The 20,035-nt window shown below is 43.1% G+C and overlaps 1 long non-coding RNA gene across 2 annotated transcripts in view; it reads left to right on the top strand.

Moving 5' to 3' along the window:
• The window catches only part of LOC126418946 (uncharacterized), a 99,461-nt gene extending 80,180 nt beyond the window's left edge, over positions 1 to 19,281 (top strand). For both annotated transcript variants that reach the window (XR_007575916.1, XR_007575915.1), the window contains exons 2-3: positions 9,104 to 9,299; positions 18,940 to 19,281. This is a non-coding gene — a long non-coding RNA (uncharacterized LOC126418946). The remainder of the gene's footprint in view (positions 1 to 9,103; positions 9,300 to 18,939) is intronic.
• The last annotated feature ends 754 nt before the right edge of the window (positions 19,282 to 20,035 follow it).

Raw genomic sequence — 20,035 nt, 5'->3', positions numbered from 1 at the left:
TCTGTCTCACATATGAAAATGTTGTTAAAACTGTTGTGAGCATATATGAAGAGCTATTAATCCACATCTTACAAATGAATAAATTAATTTTAGCATTCAGTAATGTACTACATTCTTCCTACAACCTCCAAAAGTTTATTGATGTATCCTTTTCACCAAGACAAAAATGTGAATGATAATTTCGACATGTATGCAGACCTTGGAATAACGTTTCCCAGAAAAATTCGTTTATTTGCATTTTTCGTTTGATATGATATCTAATTGTAAGTACCAAAAGAAAGCATACACTGCATGTAGGCCAATATAAATGCTTTTACATCATATTTAAAATAACTATTCAATAATAAAACTACGGAATAGCTTAACTGTATATCGTTTAAAAATGGATTAGATATTATATCGGTTCCCTACTAAAACTACTTTAGTTTCTCCAGATCTACAATTTACATTCTACTAGAGAAATACATTCTAGCACAGTTATTTTCAGTTGTTGATCGCATACGCACTCTGTTCTGATTACGAGTTATGGCATTAGCAGTCTTCAGATCTGTTGTAGCAAATATAAAAGAAAAATGCCGTTTAACGACTGCATCACAATAAATATAATAGACTAAAATTCTCATTTGTATAGTCTGCATGAGTCGTGAAGGTGCAATGTTCCAACATAATAATATATCCCGTCGTTAAATTTTCTGCACAGAATGTACACATCATAAAAGCTCTACAGATGAATGGTATGGGCATCTTCACGTAATTATGCATAGTCAAGGTAGGTCGCGCGCTTTATAATGTCTGGTATACTGAATAATAAAATTAAAAAAGTCAGTTGCTTGAAAAACAAATAAACTTTCATTAAAAATTGACAAGAAGGTTCATTAATATTTTAGAACTGTTGTTGTCGACTTGAATCTGAAAACTGGACTGATGCAGTTCTCCACGCTAATCTACTATATCCAAGCCTCTCCATCTCGGAATAACTTCTGCAATCTACATCCATTTGAACCTGCTTACTGTAGTCACGTTGGTCTCCCTCTACAATTTTTACCCCCTACCGCCCACACTTCCCTCCATTACCGTACTGACGGTATCTTCGTCTCTCAGAATATGTATTGTCAACCAATCCCTTCTTGTATTCAAGTTGTGCCATAAATTCAATTTTTCCCGAATTCGGTTCACAACCTCCTTATTAGTTACTCGATCTACCCATCTAATTTTCAGCATTCTTCTGTGGCACCATATTTCAAAATCATCTACTCCTTTCTTGTTCAAACTGCTAATCATCCACGTTTCAATTCAGTACAAGCCTACATTTCTCAAAAGTACCTTCTGAAAAACTTCCCAACACTTAAATAAATATTATATATTTAAAAAAATCTAGCTTCCAAAGTACTTTACGAGCCACAGCTAATCTACATTTTATATTCTCTCTATTACGTCTATCATCAGTTAATTTACTGCCTAAATAGCAAACTCATCTACTACTTTTAATGTCTCATTACTTAATCTAATTCCTTTAGCATCGCCTGATTTAATTTGAATATATTTCATTATAATTATTTTACTTTAGCTCTTGTTCATTTAAAATCCACTTTCAAAACGCTGCTCATCAAGGTCATTTGGTGTTTCTGCCAGAATTACTACGTCATTGGCATACTTCATTGTTTTCATTTCTTCTCCCTGGACTCTTTCCTATATTGTAATTATAACACAATAAAGTTAAAATAAAATAAAATAGTAAAAAGTATGCACCCTAACATGTTCATATTAAAATAATGGGGACACTAGCTGAACTAAGCTCCATGGTCCAAAATTAATTCAGAGGTGAATGACTACACATATTTTCTTTTTTCTGTATTATTAACTGTTTACTTTTATTTTCTTCGTTCATGATGTAACCCGAGCGTCTTCTTGTAGTGCTTGGGAACCTTGCTTTTTCTCAAACGTCCGATCAGTAACTCTGTCCCCTTGACTTCCGTGTATTCTGTGGCCGACACTACAGCCGCATAGCCCACAACAAGCTACTAGCATCTGACTGCCGAGTGTATCGACTTCGACTGTCATCCCAATAAGACCAAGTCTTCAAAGATTCTAAAATAAGAGCTATAGCTGAATTCACATTGTTAATTGACCTGAGTTCCAGAGCCCAATTTCCTTTGAAAACAAATTTCTAGTTCTTCCAGCAAGCTAAGCAGATGAGTCTTGGGAACTTTATATTACACGTCCAAGCGTTGTTGAATGTTTCTGACCACGTGTTTGTCTATTGACATATGAAGGACTTATTTAAATAGTGATACAAGTCCATTTTTGTTTATTTTGAGATACAGAGTTCTGAAGTTAAATGATCGTTGAAAAATCTGCAGTTGGGATACCAGAAATATTCAAGCATATGGCTTCTTGCTAGAGATGAACCTTTCTTTCTGTTTGTTTGGATAATTAATTTCAGAAGCATTATAGGCAGAAAAGTGGAAGTAATGGACTTGTACCACTATTGAAATAAGCTCTTCAAAGGCAAAGTTTTTATATTTAATAAGTGACAGGGTGTAGTTGCAGAGCGCACTACTAGGGGCATTGGTGTCAGAAGATGTAGACAAATCATCCGCTCCTTATAGTCGCATGATTTGGTTCGTGTCTGTAGCTATGCAAGCAAAAGATCAGATTTCCAACTTGGGCTACTGTCGTTGCACCAACACTAGTGACTTTAATGGACTGCATCCACGTATTGACGTTTGCCACTTTGCAAGTGGAGCCCAGCTTGAGCGCCTGTAAAGTAAGATAAAAAGCAGGAGGCACGCTCTGTCCAATGTGTGTGTCATTTCTCTTCACGTCTTGTAGTTTTCGCGTAGTCATCTTCTGAAAACCCCGAGGTACTTCGGAATAATCTTGTATTAAGTCACCATTTTATTATAAATTGTACATAAGAGAAATGTCGTGCAAACTTTAGGGATTTGATCCAGGTTTTACTTTATGTATTAGCTGATGTTGATTTTTTCGTATAAGAGAGGAAGGTTAGCGTTTAACATCCTGTCGATGAAGTGATCATTAGAGATGGAGCACAAACTCTGAATGGGGAGGCATAGAGAAGGAAATCCCTTTCAAAGGAGCCGTACCAGCAGTTGTGTCCTGTCGAACAGCACAGTCGATTTTCCCCACCTTCAGAAATTTCTGGTATACATCATGCTCGAGCCATAAGAGGGTAGACAGAGTGGATCATGTGATGAACATGAATGGCACCGCAGCCGAACTGGATACAGGAGTAGACGGTGGTTGGGAGTTTGTTAGATCCGTTCTAATGAGTCAACATTTCCTGGAAGCAAGTGGAGAGTCTGTGGTCAATACCTGCAACACATCATTGGCAGTCAGCAAGGGGTCGGAGAGCTGTGGCAGCAGCCGAGGCTGGTCGTTCAGTGGAGGGCCTGTGGCGGCAGCCAGAGGTGGTTGCTTCAGCAGTAGTTGTAGATGGAGGGACAGTAGCGTAGACCTGAATGGAGCCAAGTCCCTTTGTTGTTCATATAGCTCTACTTAAGTTCTTTCAGGCTGCAGCGAATTATATTGTTTTACTGTTAATTGATGGAAGAGGATATAGATGAAGATGAAATGGGAGATACGATACTGCGTGAAGAGTTTGACAGAGCTCTGAAAGACCTGAGATGAAACAAGGCGCCGGGAGTAGACAACATTCCATTAGAACTACTGACGGCCTTGGGAGAGCCAGACTTCAAGAAGAATATAATAATTCCAATCCCAAAGAAAGCAGGTGTTGACAGATGTGAAAATTACCCAACAGTCAGTTTAATAAGCCACAGCTGCAAAATACTAACGCGAATTCTTTACAGACGAATGGAAAAACTAGTAGAAGCCGACCTCGGGGAAGATCAGTTTGGATTCCGTAGAAATACTGGAACACGTGAGACAATATTGACCTTACGACTTATCTTAGAAGAAAGATTAAGGAAAGGCAAACCTACGTTTCTAGCATTTGTAGATGTAGAGAAAGCTTTTGACAATGTTGACTGGAATACTCTCTTTCAGATTCTGAAGGTGGCAGGGGTAAGATACAGGGAGCGAAAGGCTATTTACAATTTGTACAGAAACCAGATGGCAGTTATAAGAGTCGAGGGGCACGAAAGGGAAGCAGTGGTTGGGAAGGGAGTGAGACAGGGTTGTAGCCTCTCCCCAATGTTATTCAATCTGTGTATTGAGCAAGCAGTAAAGGAAACAAAAGAAAAATTCGGAGAAGTTATTAAAATCCATGGAGAAGAAATAAAAACTTTGAGGTTCGCCGATGACATTGTAATTCTGTCAGAGACAGCAAAGGACTTGGAAGAGCAGTTGAACGGAATGGATAGCGTCTTGAAAGGAGGATATAAGATGAACATCAACAAAAGCAAAACGAGGATAATGGAATGTAGTCGAATTAAGTCGGGTGATGCTGAGGGAATTAGATTAGGAAATGAGACACTTAAAGTAGTAAAGGAGTTTTGTTATTTGGGGAGCAAAACAACTGATGATGGTCGAAGTAGAGAGGATATAAAATGTAGACTGGCAATGGCAAGGAAAGCGTTTATGAAGAAATTTGTTAACATCGAGTATAGATTTAAGTGTCAGGAAGTCGTTTCTGAAAGTGTTTGTATGGAGTGTAGCCATGTGTGGAAGTGAAACATGGACGACAAATAGTTTGGACAAGAAGATAATAGAAGCTTTTGAAATGTGGTGCTACAGAAGAATGCTGAAGGTTAGATGGGTAGATCACGTAACTAATGAGGAAATATTGAAAAGGATTGGGGAGAAGAGAAGTTTGTGGCACAACTTGACCAGAAGAAGGGATCGGTTGGTAGGACATGTTCTGAGGCATCAAGGGATCACCAATTTAGTATTGGAGGGCAGCGTGGAGGGTAAAAATCGTAGAGGGAGACCAAGAGATGAATACACTAAGCAGATTCAGAAGGATGTAGGTTGCAGTAGGTACTGGGAGATGAAGAAGATTGCACAGGATAGAGTTCATGGAGAGCTGCATCAAACCAGTCTCAGGACTGAAGACCACAACAACAACAACAACTGTTAATTGCTTTTTTGGATATTAAAAAAATTATTGTGAAATAGAGCCCATGTCTGTTTAACCCCCAGCATAACCGCGGTCCGCCCAATCCCACATTACACATTTGCCTGGCAACTTAAACCTAGATGTCTGGACAGGGATTTGACCTACTAGAATGTTCTTAGTTTCACAGTTTCTGATGGAATGAAGTAACTGTCCCTATAGTTATTCTTCAAATTTTATGCTAAACTTTATCACTGGCTGTAGTCTCTACATGGAATTCAGTGGCATGGTATGCACTTTGAAGTGTTGTTATAAAAATATTTCTACCATTTTATAATTTGTTAAAATAGTTCTTTTATGTATTCCTGAATTCCGTTTCTTTATGTTCCACTAACCAAAATATCTAAAGAAAATGCCACTTTCATTCTTAATATAAAAAATTTTGTTACATATTACTTTAGCACCTGTTCTAGTATCAAGTTTCTATCACCAGTTGCCTTGAGCAAAGGAATAGAAAAACTGAACTGACACATTAGCAGAACATAACTTTAAAAACTATAATTCCAGTATTGCCTTACACTGATGACATAGTTCTTTATAGTAGGTGTAAGAGAAAAATTATGACTCTCTCACAGAGGTTAATCGCTCAGAGGTTCTTAATTACAATTTAATATCAACAAAACAAAATATTTTGTCGTCACATGTGCTGCCAAACCTATCGACAATCACAGAGTCCAATGAAGGGAAGAGTGCATTCCACCCTCCCTCACATCCACATCCATATCAACATCCACATTCACATCCACACTCAGCAGTCAATTGGATGCAATGCAGTTCATAAGTTGTGATCTGGTGATGTCGAAAATAATTTGCTTTATAACATCAGATACGACTTAGTATTTGAATGGCCTACGATACTGAAAATTTTGTCAACTACGTGTACATTACAGACTTCCAAAAACTTGTTTAAGGGCAAGCTCACCAGTCATATCGGTAAAATTCATTTGAAGCTCTGTATCATTGACCATGGAGTATTGGAACGAGCAGATAGCATATATCTCTATAAGTAATTAAAAATCTACAGTATTTGCTTATAAAATAAAAATAAAGAAATAGGAACACATAGTTGTTGAACATGAATTTTACCTCAAATACTATCCCATGAACTACGAAAACTCCCGACAAAATAAATTCATCTTTTTTCAGTTACTTACTGTCAACAATAGATGGCTCCATTGTAAATACGAAACTACACTCATGCTCATAAATTAAGGATAACTGCAGAATGTGGTGGCACACAACGTGGCATTACACAAAACTGGCGCTAATAGCATAGGCACATAGGGAACACACACGACATAGAACTGTGAGTCCACGGTACTGGAGATGTTGAGAAAACCGTCCCGAAACACATGTGCTGCAAAACGCCACTGTTTCCTGAGCATGTACCCCGACATCAATATGGGATATGATCATCATGCACACGTACGCAGGCCACACAACGGGTTGGCATACTCTGGATCAGGTGGTGGAGCAGCTGCTGGGGTAAAGCCTCCAATTCTTGTACCAGTGCCTGTCGGAGCTCCTGAAGTGTCCTAGGGGTTTGAAGACGTGCTGTGATACGTCGACCGAGAGCATCCCAGACGTGCTCGATGGGGTTTAGATCTGGAGAACAGGCAGGCCACTCCATTCGCCTGATATCTTCTGTTTCAAGGTGCTCCTCCACGATGGCAGCTCGGTGGGGCCGTGCGTTATCATCCATCAGGAGGAAGGTTGGGCCGGCCGGAGTGGTCGAGCGGTTCTAGTCGCTACAGTCTGGAACTGCGCGACCGCTACGGTCGCAGGTTCGAATCCTGCCTCGGGCATGGATGTGTGTGATGCCCTTAGGTTAGTTAGGTTTAAGTAGTTCCAAGTTCTATGGGACTGAACTCCCATAGTGCTCAGAGCCATTTGAACAATTTTTTTTTTTTTTTTTTTTTTTTTTTTTTTTTTTTTTTTTTTTTTTTTTTTGAGGAAGGTGGGACACACTGCACCCCTGAAAAGGCAGACATACTGGCGCAAAATGACGTCCCGAAACACTGCACCAATCACAATCCCATCCCACACCATCAAATCACGACCTTCATACAGGTCCCTTTCAACTACATTAAGGGGTCGGTATCTGGTTCACGCCAGATGAAAACCCGGCGGGAATCACTGTTCAGACTATACCTCGACACGTCCGTGAACGTAACCTAGGACCACTGTTCGAATGACAATGTACTGTGTTTTGACACCAGGCTTTACGGGCTCTCCTGTGACCAGGGGACAGTGGAATGCAACTTGTAGGTCTCTGGGCGAATAAACCATGTCTGTTCAGTCGTCTGTAGACTGTGTGTCTGGACACAACTGTTCCAGTGGCTGCGGTAAATTCCCGAGCAACGCTACCTGCAGTACTCCGTGGCCCTGCTGCGGTGCCTTTCCTACGGAGCTTTCCACATGCTAACGACAATAATAAATAAAGATCCAATGAATGAGCAATCTTCAAGTTGAATATACACTCCTGGATATTGAAATAAGAACACCGTGAATTCATTGTCCCAGGAAGGGGAAACTTTATTGACACATTCCTGGGGTCAGATACATCACATGATCACACTGACAGAACCACAGGCACATAGACACAGGCAACAGAGCATGCACAATGTCGGCACTAGTGCAGTGTATATCCACCTTTCGGAGCAATGCAGGCTGCTATTCTCCCATGGAGACGATCGTAGAGATGCTGGATGCAGTCCTGTGGAACGGCTTGCCATGCCATTTCCACCTGGCGCCTCAGTTGGACCAGCGTTCGTGCTGGACGTGCAGACCGCGTGAGACGACGCTTCATCCAGTCCCAAACATGCTCAATGGGGGACAGATCCGGAGATCTTGCTGGCCAGGGTAGTTGACTTACACCTTCTAGAGCACGTTGGGTGGCACGGGATACATGCGGACGTGCATTGTCCTGTTGGAACAGCAAGTTCCCTTGCCGGTCTAGGAATGGTAGAACGATGGGTTCGATGACGGTTTGGATGTACCGTGCACTATTCAGTGTCCCCTCGACGATCACCAGTGGTGTACGGCCAGTGTAGGAGATCGCTCCCCACACCATGATGCCGGGTGTTGGCCCTGTGTGCCTCGGTCGTATGCAGTCCTGATTGTGGCGCTCACCTGCACGGCGCCAAACACGCATACGACCATCATTGGCACCAAGGCAGAAGCGACTCTCATCGCTGAAGACGACACGTCTCCATTCGTCTCTCCATTCACGCCTGTCGCGACACCACTGGAGGCGGGCTGCACGATGTTGGGGCGTGAGCGGAAGACGGCCTAACGGTGTGCGGGATCGTAGCCCAGCTTCATGGAGACGGTTGCGAATGGTCCTCGCCGATACCCCAGGAGCAACAGTGTCCCTAATTTGCTGGGAAGTGGCGGTGCGGTCCCCTACGGCACTGCGTAGGATCCTACGGTCTTGGCGTGCATCCGTGCGTCGCTGCGGTCCGGTCCCAGGTCGACGGGCACGTGCACCTTCCGCCGACCACTGGCGACAACATCGATGTACTGTGGAGACCTCACGCCCCACGTGTTGAGCAATTCGGCGGTACGTCCACCCGGCCTCCCGCATGCCCACTATACGCCCTCGCTCAAAGTCCGTCAACTGCACATACGGTTCACGTCCACGCTGTCGCGGCATGCTACCAGTGTTAAAGACTGCGATGGAGCTCCGTATGCCACGGCAAACTGGCTGACACTGACGGCGGCGGTGCACAAACGCTGCGCAGCTAGCGCCATTCGACGGCCAACACCGCGGTTCCTGGTGTGTCCGCTGTGCCGTGCGTGTGATCATTGCTTGTACAGCCCTCTCGCAGTGTCGGGAGCAAGTATGGTGGGTCTGACACACCGGTGTCAATGTGTTCTTTTTTCCATTTCCAGGAGTGTAGATCTTCGATATAACAAATGCAAACGTACGACAGGTGTTATCTATTGCTACTGTCTACGACCATTTGTCACGGAGAGTGGTCTAATTTCCTGCTCTTTTGCCAGAAGAATGGGTCTGCAAAGTAAGCTGACGCCACAACAGACGCAGGAGTGCAGCGGAGAACACAACACGCAGGTTCTTTGTGCGGCAGGAAATGCTCTACACCGCGGACGAATATAAACCGGAGCCACACATCCCGTTGTATCACTCGAGATGGCTGCCTCAACCAGAACCGTTCTCCTTCTCTGCTTGGCCTTTGCGGTAAGTCTGTTATTACACAGCATTACAGCTGCAATCTGGGTCATCAGTTTGTTAGTAAAATTTTAATTTCGAAAGGGAAGAACCAATAGAAATTCATACATAGTTTCGAAATTGTGTCCATCGCTTACACAAGATAAACACGTGAAGTTGTCATCAACACGAAATTTGATTACAACACCACAGTGCTTTAGTATGTGTGAAATCCTATGGGACTTAACTGCTAAGGACATCAGTCCCTAAGCTTACACACTGCTTAACCTAAGTTATCCTAAGGACAAACACAAACACCCATGCCCGAGGGAGGATTCGAACCTCCGCCGGGACCGGCCGCACAGTCCGAGTGTTTTAATACTCATTGTCCTACTGGAGGTGGTATGCTGTTGCCTTCCTCTGACCTTTGGATACCGTAGTCGATCAGTTACACTATATGGACAAAAGTATGAGAACACTGTTAGGTGATATTAGTATGGGATGTGTCCATCGTTTGCCATTATAACGGCATGAACACTGCTAGGGACACTTCCGATGAGGTATTTGAATATATGTGGGGGAGCGACATCTCTTTCTTCATAGAGAACCGAAACCAAAGAAGAAGCTAGAGATGTTTGACGCTGGAACTGGGAGCCAATTCGACGTCCTGTTTTATCCTAAAGATACTGAGTTCAGGTCGGGATTCTGGGCAGACCGTTCCAGTCAGGAAAGATGCTGCTTTGTGACAGGTTGCAACCATGAAAATCATCCCCATACCATAACGTCACCCGTCCGTACTATACATGACGGCAGGTAATGTTCTTTAGGAATTCGACAAACCCAAATCCTCTCGTCTGATAGCCACAGTGTATAGCGTGATTCATCGCTCCAAATAATTTGTTTCTAGTCGTTCACTGTCCAGAGGCATTGCTTAGTACTGACTGCAGAAATGTGTGGTTTGTGACGAGATGCTCGACCAATGTAATCCTTTCTTTTCAACTCTCTATGTAAAGCCAGTGTGCTAACTGTACTAATAGTACCTCTTTTTAACCCACGGATGAGTCCTTCTGCCTGTTTCATTCGATTTTCAACTATGCTCTGCCATGCTAGACGATCGCTGTCCATCAGTGCATGAGGCCTGACTGCTCTTGGTTTACCTGTTGTTCTTCCTCCGCGCATCCACTTCATAACTGCGTCACCAATAGTCTACTTGGGCAACTTTAGAAGGCTTGAAACGTCCCTGATGGAATTGTTATTCAAGTGACATCCAGTGACTAGTCCATGTTCGATATCAGAGTGCTTGCCTGCGCTACTCATTGTGCTGTTACTGCTCCCCTCCCAACAACACAACATTCCTCGCCTCAATTTATACTACTGAATCCAACTCTCAAAACATCTAGTGGTCATTCCCTCTTTATGTAGGGGGGGGGGGGGGGTACGGATACTTGTGATCGGGTTGTATGATATGGGTCCCTGCGATGCATGGTGCAAGTCGGAATTTTCAAATTAGCATACACTGTCAGAGATGAAAGAAGTGATAAATGATCGAGTGTTACATGATCGATAAATGTCCTAGGACGGCTGGGAATCGACCCGAGAGCTTTGATATCATATTCTGGTGCTTTAAATACAAGGAGTTGTAACACGTCTGACAAATTCTTATCTGCTGCAATGAATTCAACTTAATCTCGCTGTAATGTCTCAATTAGAAGAGGCGATGGCAAGCTAATAGAATTAATAACTTCGGGGATCTACATCTACAACTACATACATACTCCGCAATCCACCATACGTTGGAAGGCGGAGGGTACCTCGTGCCACAACTAGCATCTTCTCTCCCTGTTCCACTCCCAAACAGAACGAGGGAAAAATGTACTGCGGTCAGCCTCAAATGCTGGTTCTCTAAATTTCCTCAGTAGCGATTCACAAAAAGAACGCCTCCTTTCCTCCAGAGACTCCCACCCGAGTTCCTGAAGCATTTCCGTAACACTCGGGTGATGATCAAACCTACCAGTAACAAATCTAACAGCCCGCCTCTGAATTGCTTCTATGTCCTCTCTCAATCCGACCTGATAGGGATCCCAAACGCTCGAGCAGTACTCGAGAATAGGTCGTATTAGTGTTTTATAAGCGGTCTCCTTTACAGATGAACCACATCTTCTCAAAATTCTACCAATGAACCGCCTTCCCCACAACTGCCATTACATGCTTGTCCCACTTCATATCGCTCTCCAATGTTACGCCCAAATATTTAATCGACGTTACTGTGTTAAGCGCTACACTACTAGTGGAGTATTCAAACATTACGGGATTCTTTTTCCTATTCATCTGCATTAATTTACATTTATCTATATTTAGAGTTATCTGCCATTCTTTACACCAATTACAAATCCTGTCCAAGTCATCTTGTATCCTCCTACAGTCACTCAACGACAACACCTTTCTGTACACCACAGCATCATCAGCAAACAGCCACATATTGCTATCCACCCTATCAAAAATATCATTTATGTAGATAGAAAACAACAGCTGACCTACCACACTTCCCTGGGGCACTCCAGATGATACCCTCACCTCCGATGAACACTCACCATCGAGGACAACGTACTGGGTTCTATTACTTAACAAGTCTTCGAGCCACTAACATACTTGGGAACCAATCCCATATGCTTGTTCCTTAGTCAGGAGTCTGCAGTGGGGCACCGAGTCAAACGCTTTCCGGAAGTCAAGGAATATGGCATCCGTCTGATACCCTTCATCCATGGTTCGCAAGATATGTTTCGCAGGAGCGATGCTTCCTAAAGCCGTGCTGATGCATTGACAGCAACTTCTCTGTCTCAAGGAAATTCATTATGTTCGAACTGAGAATATGTTCGAGAATCCTGCAACAAACTTATGTTAAGGATATTGGTCTGTAATTTTGAGGATCCGTCCTTCTACCCTTATTATATACAGGCGTCACCTGCGCTTTTTTCCAGGCGCTCGGGACTTTACGTTGGGCAAGAGATTCGCGATAAATGCAAGATAAGTAAGGAGCTAATGCAGTAAAGTACTCTCTGTAAAACCGAATTGGAATCCCATCAGGACCTGGTGATTTATTTATTTTCAACCCATTCAGCTGCTTCACAACCCCAGGGATGTCTATCACTATGTACTCCACACTGGAATCTGTACGAGACTCAAACGGCGGTATGTTTGTACGATCCTCCTGCGTGAAAGATTTCTCAAATGCTAAATTTAAAATTTCAGCTTTCGTTTTGCTGTCTTCCGTTGCCAGGCCAGTGAGTGACTGGCTGGAAGCCTTCGACCCGCTTACCGATTTTATGTAAGACCAGAATTTCCTTGGGTATTTAGCAAGATCTTTTGCTAAGGTATGACGGTGGTAGTGGTTGTATGCTTCGCGCATCGCTCTTTTTACACCAGCACGAATCTCTACTAACTTTTGCCTGTCCTCATTCTCCCGATCTTTCTTGTACCGCGAGTGCAACAGTCTTTGCTTCCTGAGCATTCTCCGAATTGCGCTGTTAGACCACGGTGGGTCTTTTCCGTCCGTAACCCACTTTTTCGGCACATACTTCGCCAATGCGTGATTTACACTGTGTTTAAAATTTGCCCATAATTCTTCCACGTCCATCGCACCGGAAGTAAATTAAGTCGATTCATTTACTAGGTGGGATGCTAACAACTGTTTATCTGCTCTTTCTAGTAAGAATACTCTCTTAGCCTTCTTGACCGACTTTTTAACTTTCGTAACCATAGTCGCAATGACAACATCATGATCACTAATCCCAGAAAGCACCTGGCTGAGGAAGTATCACGTGAGGTCTGCAAGACCAGACCGGATATCTCAAAGCTAGTATCTGTTGAAATACAGGTAACCGAGCTAAGGTTCCGCTATCAAAAAATGTTCGATGACGTCCAGACGCGCATTGAGTAGCAGCGTAAACGCCCACGACGGGAAAAATAAATCCTGCAGCTACTGCTTTTTTTTGTTTGTTTCAGCACTGATGTTCCAAGGTGACACATAGGAATTTCCACAAATGTCGGTGGTTCTCGCTCCACACGGCTGTCTCTGTAGAAACAGGGTCCTAGTCGAGACTAACATATCGATGTGGAACACTTGTGGTTTACCAAGCAGGGAAGCAGCCTCGAATAGTAGTAGTACAAAAGCTGCCTAAGCGCGCCTCGCGCAGTTTTCGGCAAAAATCGTCCCTGAATATTAAAAACCACTTTTTCTTGCTCTTAAAATGTAAAAGAGACGTTTGTGTAAATTTTGCTTCAAAATACTGGAAATTTTTACAACATAAAATTAACAATTAAATCGTTTTCTTTTCGTCTGGCCTTACTACGAAACTACTATTCTTTACGTTTGCATAACGTTTAAGAAAGAATTTCTCTTTTATTAGCGTTATAGTAAAGCTTGATGGTGGCTTAAGGGAGCGAGTGGATATTGAATATATTGCTTGTTGGGGAATTTGACATTCTTTAGCGGGTCGACAGACAGCAAATGTCATGTATCAAATTGTTCTTCTCGACTTCCTCTACACCAGTCTGTTACGTTATGAACAGCTATCGTCGACATCAAATGCATGTCCGCAAGTGCTGAGCTCATCTGCTGTAATACTACCTGGTAGACTTGTTTTACCTGGTGCCGAACATACTACTTTATTCATCTGACGAAACATTACAAGAGTAAAGAAAACATTAAAACAGAGCAGGTCAAATATTAATTTTAGAACTTAATTCCAAGCTAAATGATCCATTCAGTCTCACCCCTCAAGGGCAAGACAACTTTAATTTAAAACCGGCTGAAGGCCAACCACTTAAGACTCCAAAACAAGAATTTGAATTTTAAAAGGCCGAAGGCCTCATCTTAAAACATTTCTCTAACTTAGGCTGAAGGCCCAAATAATCTCACGCCTTAAGGGCAAAACAACTTTAATTTAAGTTAAGTGGAAGCCACACACAAACAAACAACAAGGACAAATAAGAAAAGGCAGCACATCAAACGGCGCACAGAAGTTTCCAAGGGTCGGCCTGGAATTCAAACACAAACCCTCGCTTAGATGAGACAGGCAGTCGGGCCAAGAATTCTCAATCCGACGGCAACCCAACCGACAGACAGTAAACGGACCAAGCGATAGGATAACTTCCGCTCCACCCGACCAGCACACAACAGGGAATTCAGTGGAACAACGCAGAAGGTATCGGCGTCCACAACGAATTACACATTCAGCTGTCAAACCACACGCCGTGCTGGACAGCCACAACACGACGAGGAAAACACATTGCCTGAATTTACGTCAACAGCCCGGGCAGGCAACTGGAACGTTAACGTCCGCAAGGCAGAAGGTTCCGCTGGTGCACTTCAATCCAAAAATAATCAAGTTAAGTTGTACTCCACAGGAGGGCGACTAGAATTTCGCCAACTGGAAAACACACGTAGTTGCTCGCGGGAATGTCCCAACAGCCCACAACGAAATTTAAACGACACAATGTGGTTGGGTCTGGCTGGTAGATTAAGTACTCAACTTTCGTGTCCGGGATCAGTGAGCTCGTAGCAAGCAGCCACAAACTATAAGAGCGAGGCCAAAGATAGTAAAAGGACGCGGATATCGATACAGGCTGCTGCTGCGACTCGCGGAGAAAGAGGATAACAGCATAATCGCGATAACCGCGGAAGACTAATCACAGAATAGCAACCAAGGTTTAATGCAAAGCACAACACGAGCCAGCCACGACTCAGTCTGCACAGCAGTGCGTATATCGACGGTAGGAGCTGTGTGGTCTCTTGTTTGGAAACTAACATCTTTCACTCGCTCACGAAGTTTTCTGTTGACAACGTTGATGTTCAGTTCACTCTTCACCCTCAAGTTTGCATTCAGTACTGCTCAGTTCTATTTCGGCTTTTCTTTTCCGCACTCTTACTTGCACGTTAACAATGATACACAGCAGATCGGATAGGCTTCTTAATATTGAGTAGACCGTTGTATACCGTGGTATGGATCGGCTCACTGAATGCAACGCAAGAGTGGCACAGCGACGGTGTATTGACACGGAAAGTGTGCGACATCGATCGCTCAGAAGCGCACGACAGCGTGCCTACAATATAAATCGCTCATCAAGAGTCAGTGGCACGAGCCATTCGCATGCAAATCTGCGCGTCTTACTATGAGGGACACTGCAGTGATCAGCTATTCAGGGTGTGAAAGAAGAGCTTTGGTAGCAGGAGAAAGAAAATATTGACATAATAGGACGAAAAACACAGATATACCAGTGTCGCGACTTGTTGCTACATTCCTGTCTACTTAAAATAATCACTTTGAATGCACTTACAGTGTCTCATAAATTTGCTATAGAAGTTGAAGGCATGATTGTAATAGTCTTCGGAAAAAGCTCACCAGTATGTTTTCATCAATATTTTGTAGTATATTGTACACGGACTATCTGGATGGAGAACGTTCGTGAATTATTAAGCTATATAACGTATTCACGAACTGCATAGCCTCATATCCATCAGCTGGTAACATTTCCTCTAACATTTTGAGAAAATTCGTGGGATTAGGTCGCCTCATATATCTATGCAGACTCTTTACACTATAACCCACAGAGGAAGACTCCGGACGACCGGCTGCTACTGCACACAAACAGAGTAAGTGGTTGTTCGAGCGGGTACAATAATTCATCTTCGAATGACACTAGCAGGCAACAGCTGTGTTTTTGCATGTGAATGGCTCATCCCGCTGATGTTGGGATGAGCGGTTCATACCTTGCGCATATTTTCGTGCCGTTCTGAACGATCGAAGTCACGCACTTCCCTTGTGGTCCCCGTAGCGACAGTATCCACATCACATTACTTTTATGTGGGGGTGTTCTTACTTCCCTCTGTGTTTTGTGTGTCTGTGATGGAATATTACCGGCTTTGCCACCGCTGTGATAGAATTTTCACGGAAACTGGAGTAACATACCGAATAGATCATAGTTATATTACGACTCTGTAAATGCCACCGGAAACCACGGGTCATTTATACCAAAACCTTGCCATGAACAATGTACGAAATTTTGGCGTTCGTGTTCACCTCGTGTATGACAACCTGACTTTCGTTTCAGAGTAGGATGACAAGGGGCATGTCCAGCCTTCATCCTTACGTTGGCTTGATTTCGGATGTGGACACTTTTAATGAGGTGTCTGATTGCCTGTGGCGGAATGCCATCCAATTCCTGGAACCAGAGAAGATAGTGGTTCTGGAGAAAAATCATAGCTCTAACTCACCCAACAGGTGTTCCAGCGGGGGGAGGGCGATACTCTGGGTGGGTCAGAACGTTTCAGAAATGTTTTTGTTGTTGTGGCCTTCAGTCTAGAGACTGGTTTGATGCAACTCTCCATGCTAATCTATCCTGCGCAAGATTCTTCATCTCCCAGTACCTACTGCAACCTACATCCTTCTGAATCTGTTTAGTGTATTCATCTCTTGGTCTCCCTCTACGATTTTCACCCTCCACGCTGCCCTCCAATACTAAAGTGGTGATCCCTTGATGCCTCAGAACATGTCCTACCAACCGATCCCTTCTTCTAGTCGTGGCACAAATTTCTCTTCTCCCCAATTCTATTCAATACCTCCTCAGTAGTTATGTGATCTACCCATCTTCAGCATTCGTCTGTAGCACCACATTTCGAAAGCTTCTATTCTCTTCTTGTCTAAACTATTTATCGTCCACATTTCACTTCCATACATGGCTAAATTCCATACAAATACTTTCAGAAAGGACTTCCTGACACTTAAATCTATACTCGTTTCTTCTTCAGAAACGCTTTCCTTGCCATTGCCAGTCTACATTTTATATCCTCTCTACTTCGACCATCATCAGTTATTTTGCTCCCCAAATAGCAAAACTCCTTTACTACTTTGTCTCATTTCCCAATCTAATTCCCTCAGCATCACCTGACTTAATTCGACTACATTCCATTATCCTCGTTTTGCTTTTGTTGATGTTAATCTTATATCCTCCTTTCAAGACACTGTCCATTCCGTTCAACTGCTCTTCCAAGTCCTTTGCTGTCTTTGATAGAATTACAATGTCATCGGCGAACCTTAAAGTTTTTATTTCTTCTCCATCGATTTTAATAGCCAATCCGTATTTTTCTTTTGTTTCCTTTACTGCTTGCTCAATATACAGATTGAATAACATCGGGGAGAGGCTACAACCCTGTCTCACTCCCTTCCCAACAACTACTTCCCTTTCATGTCCCTCGACTCTTATAACTGCCATCTGGTTTCTGTACAAATTGTAAATAGCCTTTCGCTCGCTGTATTTGACCCCTGCCACCTTGAAAATTTGAAAGAGAGTATTCCAGTCAACATTGTCAAAAGCTTTCTCTAAGTCTACAAATGCTAGAAACGTAGGTTTGCCTTTCCTTAATCTATTTTCTAAGATAAGTCGTAGGGTCAGTATTTCCTCACGTGTTCCAACATTTCTACGGAATCCAATCTGGTCTTCTCCGAGGTCGGCTTCTACCAGTTTTTCCATTCCTCTGTAAAGAATTCGTGTTAGTGTTTTGCAGCTGTGGCTTATTAAACTGGTAGCTCGGTAATTTTCACGTCTGTCCACAAAACATTGTCTCATAGTTGTTGATGTATGACAGCGTGCATGTTCAAGCTGACACAGTCACTGTCTCCGAACTGTTTTTGTCCTGTACGCAGTATACAAAACTATGAAATCAGTTCAAATTTTTCCGCACCGTGGATTTTACTTTCATCCTGAGCACGAAAAACACACCTATAACGTAACACCACCTCCGTCGTACTCCACTGTTGGCACTACACATGGGGGCAGGTAATGTTTTCCAGGCATTAGCCAAACCCAGACTTCCCCATCGGATTGCAATAGGGCATAGCGTGATGCATCACTCCAAATGACTGTATTTCCGTCATAAACTGTCCCCTTACGCCTCTTCAAGCGCCGCTTTGCACTGACTACAGAAATATGTGGCTTATGAGAATATTCTCTACCACTGTACTCCGTTCTTTTTAACTCTGTACGCACATTCATTGTCATAGCTGGAGCGTTGGTAGCACTTTGGAACTCATGGGTCATTCCCTCCGCAGATTTCACACTATTATTTTACAGCCATCTCCAATGCTCGATGCTCCCTGTCCTTCAGTATTACTTAACTTCGTCTAATCTGAGGTCCTAAATTTCGACGTTAAATTTATCGCTAATTATATTACTTTCGTTTTCATCAGTTTAGTCTCAATCCCTAATCGGTGCTCAGAAGTCAGTTGATTCCATTCAACAGGCACTGTAATTCTTGCTCAGTTTTACTGAGTATACGAATTCATCAGCGGATCCTTTCATTGATATCCTTTCTTCCTGCATTTTAGTCCCACTCTTTAATCCTTCTTTTATTTCCGTCATTGCTTCTATGATGCATGGATTGAACAGTTGTGGACAAAGACTACATCCCTGTCTTACAACATCCCTAAACCGAGCACTTTAGTCTTACTTTTCGCAGTATTTCGAATATCTTGCACTTTTTTACATTGTGCGACGCTTCTTCTAGGTCGACAGATCATTTGATAAGGTCATGGTTTTTATCAAGACATCGTGGTTGGAAAATGAGAAGACGCTAGCGTTGGTTTCAATAGCGACTTGTCCCCCTTGTCTGCAGGTTGTGGCCGCGGTGGCGCAGGAGTCTGCTGACGCGCCACCACCAGCGGTCCCTAGCGGGGGTGTGGCCAACAACCAGGAGCCGGTGCAGCCAGTGGCGGGCGACGGAGCTGCTGGGGACCAGGCGCTACAAGACCGCTGGGGGATATCCGCGAGCTTCCATACCGGCTGAGCAGACTGCTGCCGCATCCAAGAAATCAGACAGCTTTACTTTCTTTTAAACTTTTATGTCTCTTCTACAGCTCAAACATTTAACATTACTCCTGTTCCTGTATCGAAAGGGACCTATAAATGAACATGTGCTACAAAAGAATAAATAAATTTTAGCATTCAAAAAAGGTAATGCTGATTTTGTTTGCATACTGAATGTTTTGCCAATTTAACTCTTATCCTAAGAGCAAAATGAATGATAAGTTTCGACACAGAAGCAAATGTTTCATTGTGTTTCCAACACAACTTTATCTATTTTCTGGTTTTTCTCTGGTCTATTACCTACACAGTACAAAGGACTGTACTTACAGTTAAGCAGTCACTGACGGCAATAAAAAATTTTACAGTATGACGAATTATTCTGACGTATATTACTATTTGTGAAGATAATCATCATACAAAGTATATTAAATGTTTTAACTTTCAGCCCATTTGGAACCGAAGTCCATCCTCGACATCAGTATAATGTGTGACATTCATAGGTACAAATACTCTCTTGTGTCCATTGCGGGATGGAAGATGTGGTGTCACCGCCAGACACCACACTTGCTGGGTGGTAGCTTTAAATCGGCCGCGGTCCATTAGTACATGTCGGACCCGCGTGTCGCCACTGTGTGATCGCAGACCGAGCGCCACCACAAGGCAGGTCGAGATACGGACTAGCACTCGCCACAGTTGTACGGACGACATTGCTAGCGACTACACTGACGAAGCATCGCTCATTAGCCGAGCAGATAGTTAGAATAGCCTTCAGCTAAGTCCATGGCTACGACCTAGCAAGGCGCCATTAGCCTTACATAGCAATTGATAGTTTGATAGTTATCGTATGAAATGTCTCATCAAGAACGCTGTATACAAATGGTGGATTAAAGTTAAGTATTCCAGCA

The sequence above is a fragment of the Schistocerca serialis genome, chromosome 9 (assembly GCF_023864345.2).
Source record: "Schistocerca serialis cubense isolate TAMUIC-IGC-003099 chromosome 9, iqSchSeri2.2, whole genome shotgun sequence".
NCBI classification, from domain to species: domain Eukaryota; kingdom Metazoa; phylum Arthropoda; class Insecta; order Orthoptera; family Acrididae; genus Schistocerca; species Schistocerca serialis.
This window is presented reverse-complemented; position numbering and strand designations above follow the sequence as displayed.